At 47.7% G+C, this 10,598-nt stretch overlaps 1 protein-coding gene across 2 annotated transcripts in view; it reads right to left on the bottom strand.

Annotated features, from left to right (window-relative positions):
- The window catches only part of ETV6 (ets variant 6), a 288,421-nt gene that overhangs the window by 273,689 nt on the left and 4,134 nt on the right, over nucleotides 1-10,598 (bottom strand). The gene's annotated exons all lie outside the window — the stretch shown is intronic.

Here is a 10,598-nt window from a genome sequence, read left to right as displayed (position 1 = left end):
CCATCAACTGCCTAGGAGCAGCCAGCTGAACCCACACTTGCCTCACCGTGCCTGGGAAAGTGTGTGGTCAAAACTTGCCCAACGTGGCACAATCTTGTCAACACAGCCCCACATGGGATCCCAGTAGGATGAAGAGAAGAGGTAAACTTAGGGTTTACAAGACCTAAGTCTTGTAAGAATCACAGACACCACTCTAGGGGCCAGAGCTGTGAAGTGGATTTTTTCTAATAATCCACTTGGTATGTAAGCTGGCAGTCCACAAATATGTGCATTGGGTAAAAGGAGATTTGCCCAAACTAGACTCACCCTAAAACAGACCCAAATAAGAAACAGGAGGTGTTGTGAACTCATTTCTCACCTGTAACCTAGATAAAATTAACCAAGAGGCCAGACGACTATACTCACATTCTCCCACACCCATCCCCTTCGCAGTAAACCTTTAAAGACCACAGTTGAAATGGAAACGTACCCAGAACCATTTTCCCCTTAAACCGGACTGTTCAACACCATGGCTAACCACAAAAGCACATGCAGGCATTCCCCCTACCTTAACAGAAGCTCCATTTGGCCATTTTTACCAAGGTTTTCAAGACAGACGAATTCTCAGAAGAGCCAGCTCAGGTTAAGAGTGACTGGTGCCCGGGGGCCCACCTCTTCCCTCTGCTGGAATAACAGGGCCTTTCGGTGGGGTCTGCCTGGCTTTCTGCCTTTTTCCCTTCTTGCATTTTTAAGTCTTTTTAAGTACCACCCATCTCCAAGCAAGGCCCGCAGCCCTGTACCAAGAAAGGAGAAATAAATCTTCTGCCATCGATGTCAGTGGTTCTTTATGCATTTTTCTAGGATAGGGAGCTTAGAAGAGCCAAGGTACAAGGGAGGGTGGGAGCACATAGACGGGTGTACTAATAGGTGCCCTATTTGAGGTGTAACCCAACACCCATCTCCCTCCCATCTGGCTCAAAGTTAAAGATCCCCTTGCAGCATGCTGAAAAAGATTAGAGGATCATCACTCCAGTCTTTCTGGGCTCACCAGCATTCCCCCTGAATTCCATCGTGTTCAAAAACTGCGTCTGACCCACAGGGGACTCCTGCCACCGAGCAGCACGCTCACCGCTCACACAGCCTGGCCAGGAGCACAGAGCCTCGGAGACACAAGAGAGCAGCATGCCAGCTTCAGAGGGCGAGCCTTTGTTTCCTGGTTCTCAGGGCAAAGACTCTTTGCCTTCCCAACAAGTATGGTCTCTCCTTCCACCTCAGCCTAAAGCATTCAAGTCAGCAGACCCAAGGAAGGACCAGGGGGATGTGAAAGTGAAAGCCACTCAGTCTTGTCTGACTCTTTGCGACCCCATGGACTGTATAGTCCATGGAATTCTCCAGGCCAGAATACTGGAGTGGGTAGCCTTTCCCTTCTCCAGGGGATCCTCCCAACCCAGGGATCGAACCCAGGTCTCCCACATTGCAGGCGGATTCCTTACCAGCTGAGCCACAAGGGAAGCCCTGGACAGAGTCAAATACGGAGCTGGCAGCTTGCCAGGGAATCTGAGCTGTTGTCAGCTACATCAGGTCATTCAGGTCTCCACATCCAGGAGAAGAGGGGAACTCACCCAGACGGGGGAGCCCTTTGTTATTCAGATTTCATCCCCAAACGATGGCTCTCCCCCCCAGTTCACCGAGGCTCAGAGACAGGCTAGATTAAGAGGCATGAAGTGAGAGTGACCCTGAAGGGATGTCCCTGCCCATCACTGGCCATGACTATCAAGGCTGTTAGGAGAGCCACTGTCGCCAAGCAGAACACCAGTCAAGTGAACTCCTGACCTGGATTTTTAAAATCTCCCAGATCGTAAGTCAAAAGGAGGATACGGTAACTACAAAATGCACCCGGGATCCCTTCACATGCCCACTTCTCAAAACCAGATGTACCCACTCTGGGGCAGGAAGCTGGACACGAGCGCACCCACAGAGGCCCAAAGAAAAGAGAACTCACTTCTGTCCCTGGGGGTGCCCGGCCAGTGATCACAAGCCTGCACACGAGAAGACAGAGCAGGACCAGATGGCTGAGTCAGGAGACGCTACCCTGTGGTTTGCTCCGGCAGGAGGCTGATATGATGTTCAAGGATAGTGTCTGGGAAAGATATACGGTCTAGAACAATGAAGGAAGGAAGTAACGTGGGAAAAAAAAACGTTGCCTTCCCTTGTGCAAAATCCCCAGAGAAGCCCAGAAAGGTGCTCAGGAAACGCTTGCTCCTCTTTCATCAAGTCTCAGGTACAGCTCCTCTTGCCCACACCAGTGGCAGATCTATTTCTTCAAGTACTAATTATTAGCTATTAGGAGCCTTTGGATGATACTGGTTCCAAATTTTCTCTTGACCTGGAATCTTCAACAGGGACCCCAGGGATGCCTGTTCTTGGCACACTAGAGTCTGGCAGGTACATGCGAGGCCACCACTGCACACCTAGACCCACACGGGTGACTTCAGAGACTGACAAGCTGTTCTTGGGGGGCTGACTTTTAAGTTACAATGCAGATTTCTATCTGTAGCTCACTTCTTTCCGGAAATACTTGAGAGTCACTATCTCAACTTTGTTGCTTCCTCGCAGAGGGGATGTGACAGAATCGGGGATTACTGACCTCATGATACAGAAAAGTCTTCAGAAAGATAAAGTCACCAGGTCCCATCATAACCCACTGGAGAGTGCACAGACAGCTGAGCAGAAAATCACCAACAGGGCGAGGGCAGAGGAACCGGGTCTCTCTCCAGACCTAAGCTCTGTCCTCAACAGCTTAAAAGTGCCTACACCTGCTTCCAGGAGTCAACACAGGAGGCCTTGAACATTCTCTACAGTATTCTCAAAAAGGGCCATTTTGGGACTTCCCCGGTGGTCCAGTGGTTAAGACTCCACTCTCCCAAAGCAGGGGACCCAGGTTTGATCTCTGGTCAGGGAACTAGGTCTAACATGCCGCAACTAAGACCTGGAGCAGCCAAATTAAATTTTTTCGAAGGCGGGGGCGGGAGGGGGGGAGGTTTTGCAGGCTCCATGTCATCTTCTCATTTAACATGGATATACAGCAGAAAACTCAGGAACACACTGTAAGTCCACAGCAAAAGGAATCACAGCTGCTGATAACAAATACTTCAGCCTCCCTGCATGCATGCTAAGTCACATCAGTCGTGTCTGACTCTTTGCGACCTCATGGACTGTAGCCTGACAGGCTCCTCTGTTCATGGGATTCTCCAGGCAAGAATACTGGAGTAGGTAGCCATTTCCTTCTCCAGGGGATCTTCCCGACCCAGGGATCAAATCCACATCTCTTACATCTCCTGTACTGGCAAGAACTTTCTTTATCACTAGCACCACCTGGGAAGGCCCCCAACCCCCAGCCTCCCTTAACCTCTACATCAAGGTTCCCTGATACCCGAAAGTTACAAATTTAGCTTCTTCAAATTCTCCCATTTAAACCTCCAAGAAGAACCATCTACTTCAGACTCTTGGAACCAGAAAATTCACCATCTACTGCAAACAGTGTCTGCTCTGTGGTCAGACAGCCACGGGGCTGCCTGCCACACAAAAGCAGACTGAAGAATGGATGCTCCCTCCGGAGTCTCGTCCCGGTTGCAAATAATAAGTAACTGTATGAACGAGCAGATCCTTTAATAGGTTTGAATACTTGAGGGCTGAGTAATAATGCCCATCAGAGGCACTGCACAGTATTTGCAGGCTTCGGGTTTTTTTCCTTTCATCTCTGGAAACTTATTCAGAACCATGCGAGCTATTCCCTCACAATTTTAAGATGCAAGCGGCATCTGTTTCGACCATGTAATTGCAGTTGGCTCGTCTCTTCTGTTGTTGAGGCTTGTATTCAATGAGAGTCAAAAATCGGAGCTTTGCTGAGAGCTGACTGAGTAACCCCAAGCCTGGGAGAAGCTCAAAGGGACAGTGACAAGAGCCCTGGCTGGGAGTCAGCCAACCTAAGAGGCCTGGAGGTTCAGGCAGGGCCAAGAACCAGCCACGGGAGCTCTAGCAATACCAGGATGTCTCTGGCCTCTGTTTTCCCAACGATGTAATGTTGGGAAAATTACAGGACTAGAAAATCTCTCACCCCTTCTAGATTCCTCTGATGGGAGGATATACAAAGAGAGAGAAGAACTACATTTTGCTTTGCTTTGAACAATGTTAAGGCACTGCCAACAGCCTTCAAGGACTGTTTTTTGCTTGTTTAAAGATTTTTTTGAGTTGGTCCATTTTTTAAATTCGTTATTGAATGTGTTATACTACTGCTTCTGTTTTATGTTTTGGTTTTTTGGCCCCGTGGCATGTGGGATCTTAGCTCCCCAACCAGGGATCGAACCCACAACCCCCTGCGCTGGAAGATGAAGTCTTAAGCACTGGACAGCCAGGTAAGTCCTGTGATAGATATTTTTATTACCACTTCAGATGACTTACCAGGTTCAAGCTTAAGATGAACAAGTTAGGGGATAGGAGAGAGGTTCAGGAGGGAGGGAGGTTCAAGACGGAGGGGATATATGTATACAAATAGCTGACTCCATTGTACAGCAGAAACCAACACAACATTGTAAAGCAATTATACTCTAATAAAAAAATTTTTTTAATGAATACGTTTAAGAAGCAAGATTCACACTCAGGTCTATCTACTCCAGGGTCTGTCCTTCCCCTAGAAGCCCTTCATGGTACGGCAATGACTGGTACCCTCTTCTCAAGAACTTACAATCCCCTTAAGGGAAATCAGCATTACAGATAAGAACCAATGAACAGCTATCAGGCAGAATAAAATGCAAATCAAACTCTGAAACAGCGGTGATTACGATGACAGTGCTCACATCCCTATGCGCCGGCACCCACAGCGCTCACACCAGCGGGACCGCACGCCCTTTGCGGGTCATTCAGGAAATCAGATCGTTTTCCGTGTGTCTGACTCCCACATACAAAGGGAAAACACCCCCGGGGAACACACAAAGTCTGCTGAACGTGCAGATTTATTGAGTAGCTCTTTCCTGTCTTCACTGGAGAGGAAAGTAATATGTTTCGTAAGTCACTGGTCCAGATAACCGAAGTGTAGCCTTTTTAAAAGGTAACGTTATTTCTATGCCAGCCCTGTTCCTTGGCTAGCTTTCCAAAATGCACAACACTATTTCCTCACTTCCTAAACCTCATAAAGACTGTCTTTAACGTGGAGGTCATAATGATGATCATTAATACCATCAGTCATTGTGTGGTGCCAGACAAACCGGTTTCACTCTCTAGACAGGAGTCCCCCGACGAAGCTGGGCTGAGTTATTGTCTGCTTTTTGTCAACTTTCCTGGTGTCAGTGGGACACGGCCCTGGGATCATGAACACCTGACTGACTCTGGCTCAGCTACGAACAGCAATGTGATCTCAGGCAGGTTTTTTTTTTTCATTTTTTAAAATTGGGTATAGTTGCTTTACAGTGTTCTGTTAGTTTCTGCCATACACAGAAGAGAATCTGCTGTATGTATACATATACCGCTTCCTCTTGGACCTCCCTCCCACCCCATTCCAGTCCCCTCCGCCCTGCTGGTCACCACAGAGCACTGAGCTGAGCTCCCTGTGCTATATAGCAGGTTCCCACTAGCTCTCTCTTTTATACATGGTAGTGTATATACGTCAATCCCAACCTGCCTATTCATCCCCTACCGTGTTCATACTGGTTTTCTAAGGCTGCACCTCCATTCCTGCCCTGCAAATAGATTCATCTGTACCAGCTTTTAAGATTTCACATGCACATGTTACTATACAATATTTGTTTTCCTCTTTCTGACTTACTTCACTCTGTTTGACAGACTCTAGGTCCATCCACGTCACTAAAGATGACCCAATTTTGTTCCTTTTTATGGCTGAGTAATAGTCCATTGTAAATATGTACCACATCTCTACCCATTTCAGGCAGACTACTGAAATTCTATAAGAAATGGCAACACACTCCAGCATTCTTGCCTGGAAAATCCCATGGAGCCTGGGAGGCTACAGTCCACGGGGTCACAGAGTCAGACACGACTGAGCACACACACACATCTAAATACTGCAGGATTCAGTTTCCTCCTCTGTTTCATGAGAACTGGGACTTAGAGTTTCTTAATCCCTCAACTCCCTCCACACCGTACTCTGTCTGCTTCCTTCGCTACATCTGCTCTGAAGACAGGCTTCGTGAAAGCTGCTCAAATCCAGAAATGCATCAAGTCAGAGGGCCCGCAGCCTGTCTTCAGGAAATCAGAACAAGGGCAGTGGCCTCAGGTTATCAGGAGAGAGGAAAACAAAAAAGACAATTCCTTTGGTGGTGGGGGAAATCAGGGAATCCCTGAAGCGACATCAGACAGATTCCAAGAAGTCACACAGTATCTTTAGATGAGCGAAAGGGATGGGTTTTTAAAAATTTTTTAATTGGAGGATAATTGCTTTACAATATTGTATTGGTTTCTGCCACACATCAACATGAATCAGCCACAGGCATACATATGACCCCTCCCGTCTTGAACCTTCCACCTTATCCCACTCCGCTAGGTCGTCACAGAGCACAGGTTTGAGCTCCCTGCATTGTACAGCAAACTAAGAGGGAAGGTCTCTAAAACGTACTGCATTCATGAACTGTGTAAAAATTTTTAAATTGGAAAAAAATAAAAAGCAGTGGAAGGAGAGACTGAGGAAGGTATGACCAAGGTGTCTGGCTCCCATGGCCCCAGCCTGTCACCCACCTGATCACATGACAATGGCATAAGGAGTTACTGAGGGAATGTTGCAGGCTTCCCAGATGACGCTAAAGAACCTGCCTGCCAATGCAGGAGACTTAAGAGACGCGGGTTCGATCCCTGGGTCAGGACGATCCCCGGGAGGAGGGCAAGGCAACTCACTCTGGTATTCTTGCCTGGAGAATCCCATGGACAGAGGAGCCTGGCGGGCTATGGTCCATGCGGTCGCAAAGAGTCAAACACGACTGAAGCGACTTAGCACACACAGACGGGAAAGTAGAGAGGGGAAAGGTTTCTAAGAAAAACATGAAAAGGGCCCAAATGAACCCACCCAAATACAAAGCATCACAAGACAACATCAGGGATTGGTGTAGAAACAGGACACCTGGACATCCATTCCAGGGAGGGTGCTGTGTGCAAAGTGACCATCTGGCTACCTTGCCCCCAGAGGGCTGGTTAGGAACCACCCACCCAAGCAGAAGGAGACCTCCCTGCCAGCTCTATTCCCGCCTCTCAGCTTGGCCTATGGGAAGCGCCACCATCACCCCATTGCTCTCAGTTCTCTAACTTTCTTCACAAAGGAGGCTGGCCTTGAGACTGGGGTCAGGAGGGAAGGTAGATGCTGCCCTGAGCTTCTCCATGCACAGCCTGGGAGATGGCAGGCCAACACATCGCTTAACTGCTGCAGGCTCCTCTTCTGTAAAATCGGGAGAAAATCTGCCTCCCAGAGGGAGTTGTGAAGAAGAAATAAGATAATGCACATAAAACACTTAGTCTGAGGACTGGCACACAGCAGGATCCAATAAGTGATGGTAGTAGAGATGGAGGACGAGGAGAAGGAAGAAATGCAGGATGGATGACCTCCAGAGCAGCACGCAAACCCCTTTAATTACCTAGACTTATATCATTGAACCATACACATGACCATACATAAAATAGATAGCCAGTGGGAGTTTGATGTATGAAGCGAGGCACCCAAAGCTCAAGAAGATCTGGAGGGATGGGGTGGAGAGGGAGGTGGGAAAGGGGGTTCAGGAGGGAGGGGACATATATATGCCTATGCATCCAATGTATGGCAAAAACCATTATAAAAAACCATTATAACATTGTAAAGTAATTATCCGCCAATTAAAATTTTATAAAAGGAAGTGAAAAGTGACAGTGTTAGTTGCTTAGTCATGTCTGACTCTTTGCAACCCCATGGACTGTAGCCCAAGCGGCTCCTCTGTCCGTGGAATTCTCCAGGTAAGAAAACTAGAGTGGGTTGCCATGCCCTTCTCCAGGAGATCTTCCCAACCCAGGGATCGAACCCGGATTTCCTGTACTGCAGGTGGATTCTTTACTCTCTGAGCCACCAGAGAAGCCCATCGAGTCTTTAGAAAGCTCCCAAAATGCAGGTGTTCCAGTTTAGTCCACAGACCTGACTGAGCAGTCTGTGCTTCTAGGGGGTTCATACCTAACAAACACAGACTAATGCCTCATCGCCCTTTCCACCCATACTCCCCAAATTCCAGATCTTTAGCCCAGGGGTCCCCAACGTCCAGGATCTAATGCTGATGATCTGTGGTGGAGCTGATGTAACAATAATAAAGTCCACAGTGAATGAAATGTGCTTCAGTCATCCCAAAACCACCCACCACCACCACCACGCGCCCATCCCCCTTCTGAGGAAAAAGTGTCTTCCACAAAGCTGGTGCTTGGTGCCAAAAAGACTGGGGACACTGCCTCAAACAGAGACCAGGCTGAACCGTATACTTTCACTAAGAAGAAAAGACTGATCAAGCAAATTAGCAGAGCAAATAACACATGGGTGGTACTATTTTGATGCAGAAGGCACCGTCTTGAGCACACAGCATCCGTCATTTCTAATCAGAGGACGGTGTGGACACGTCATTTCTGCCTGTTCATGGAGGCGCAGACTGAGATGCCCCCAGAAAGCCACATTTATTAGGCTGGTTTCTGTACGTTCCGAAATCAACAAAAATGTGTTTGTTTTTTAATAGGCTGCCATTCTAACTTTAGTCTTTCTCTCCCCAAATACTAGGTTTGGCAGCGAATGGTCTTTATGACGGGTCCCTCCTGGCATGGGAACCCCGCATCAACTTACACTCATTCTATTCAATAAATCCACACAGAGCTTGGTTTCTTACACACGTCTCATAACAAATATGGCAGTGAGGGCCTCTGCCAGGAAATCAGCACCAGTGCTTTTCCTAAAGTAGCATTCACAAATACGTTGTTTGTACACCCCATGCCCCACGGGGCTTCGTTTGACACTGATTCACTCTGCTGGGAGTGTCACACCAAAGAGCAACTTTTCAATATCCATAACAGGCGCACAGGCTCTTGATGCTGGTCCCCAACCTGCCTCCAACCTGCCTCAGCGTGAGTAAACACAGGTCAACTTGGCTGCACAGAATCTGTTTTAGTGCTAGCTTCCTTAGGAAATTCTAGAAACTGGGCTGTTTTTCCCCTCGACTTACCTATGCTAAAGAGGTAAGCTATTTCTCTAGGACTAGCTGCCATGTTTTCAGCTGATGCTGTTTGAAACACAGAGCCTCACTATGTATAAATTAAGGTGTATGTTTGAGCCTAAGGTTCCCCTCCAGGATTTCTCAGAAAAGGCCCAGCAAAGAGGCCCAGAGCCCTCAACCCAAAACACAAGTACCAGCTTCTCACATACTATTAAAAAAAAAAAAAAAAGTACCACTGCACTCCATCATTGGGGATATATCCAAAACTCAGAGCGGAATCTCAAGAGAGTCATTTGTACACCCATGTTTATCGCAGCCTCATTCACAACAGCCGTGAGATGGAAGTAACACAGATGTCCTTCAACAGACGAACGGATTAAAGAAAATATGGCATATACATAAAACGGAACGCTGTGTGTGGCAGTCGCTCAGTCGTGTCGGACTCTCTGCGACCCCATGGACTGTAGCCTGCCAAGCTCCTGTCCATGGAATTAATTCTCCAGGCAAGAACACTGAAGTAGGTTGCCATGCCTTTCTCCAAGGGATCTTCCTGATGCAGGAATCGAACCTAGGTCTCCTGCACTGCAGGCAGATTCTTTACCATTTGAGCTACCGGGGAAGCCAAAATGGAATGTAAAACAGCCTTGAAAAAAAGGAAACCCTGTCCCATGCTACAATATGGACAAGCCTCCAGGCCATTCTGCTAAGTGAAATACAGTATAATTCTCCTATGAACTATTTAAAGGAGACAAAAATCACAGAAACAGAAAATAGGAAGGTGGTGACTGAGGGCTGGGAGGAGGGTAGAGGGGAAACTAGTGTTGAGCGGGTATAGAGTTTCAGTGTTGCAAGACAGAAAAGTTCTAGAGATCAGTTGCACAACAATGGGAAGAGACTTAACATGACTGAGCTGCACCCTCAACAATGGTTTAGAGGGTAAACTTAATGTTACATGCTTTTCACCACAATACAGAGAAAAGTTATTGTGGTAGATGGTGGTGCAAAGACAAGCCCATCGAGCCCTTCTTCCCTCACCCCCCACTCCTACTCCTTCCTCTTCTCACATCTAACAATATACCCTCTCGACCCAGGGCTCCCCCACACACCGTCTTACTTGGCACAGACCTCCATGCCCTCATACCAGCTGGCTTGCGATTAAAATGGACCAAGTTAGGAAGTGCCAGAGAGCGCACAGTCTATTGTATCGAATTTCTTTGGCCTTTTATAGGGACGAACCTGTGAACCCAGCCAGTACGGGGCAGGGGATTGAAAACCAAGAGGACTGCATTGCTCTGCCTCGGACACATATCAGCTGAAGCAAACCATTTAGCCATGTGGACCTCTTTGCCATAAAAGACGCTGGCCCAGGTGATCTTTATAGCCTCCCAACTCTGAGTCTCTAAT

Source organism: Bison bison, unplaced genomic scaffold (genome assembly GCF_000754665.1).
Source record: "Bison bison bison isolate TAMUID 2011002044 unplaced genomic scaffold, Bison_UMD1.0 scf7180017864390, whole genome shotgun sequence".
NCBI lineage: Eukaryota > Metazoa > Chordata > Mammalia > Artiodactyla > Bovidae > Bison > Bison bison.
Note: the sequence above shows the minus strand (reverse complement) of the source record. Positions and strands in the feature narration are given on the sequence as shown.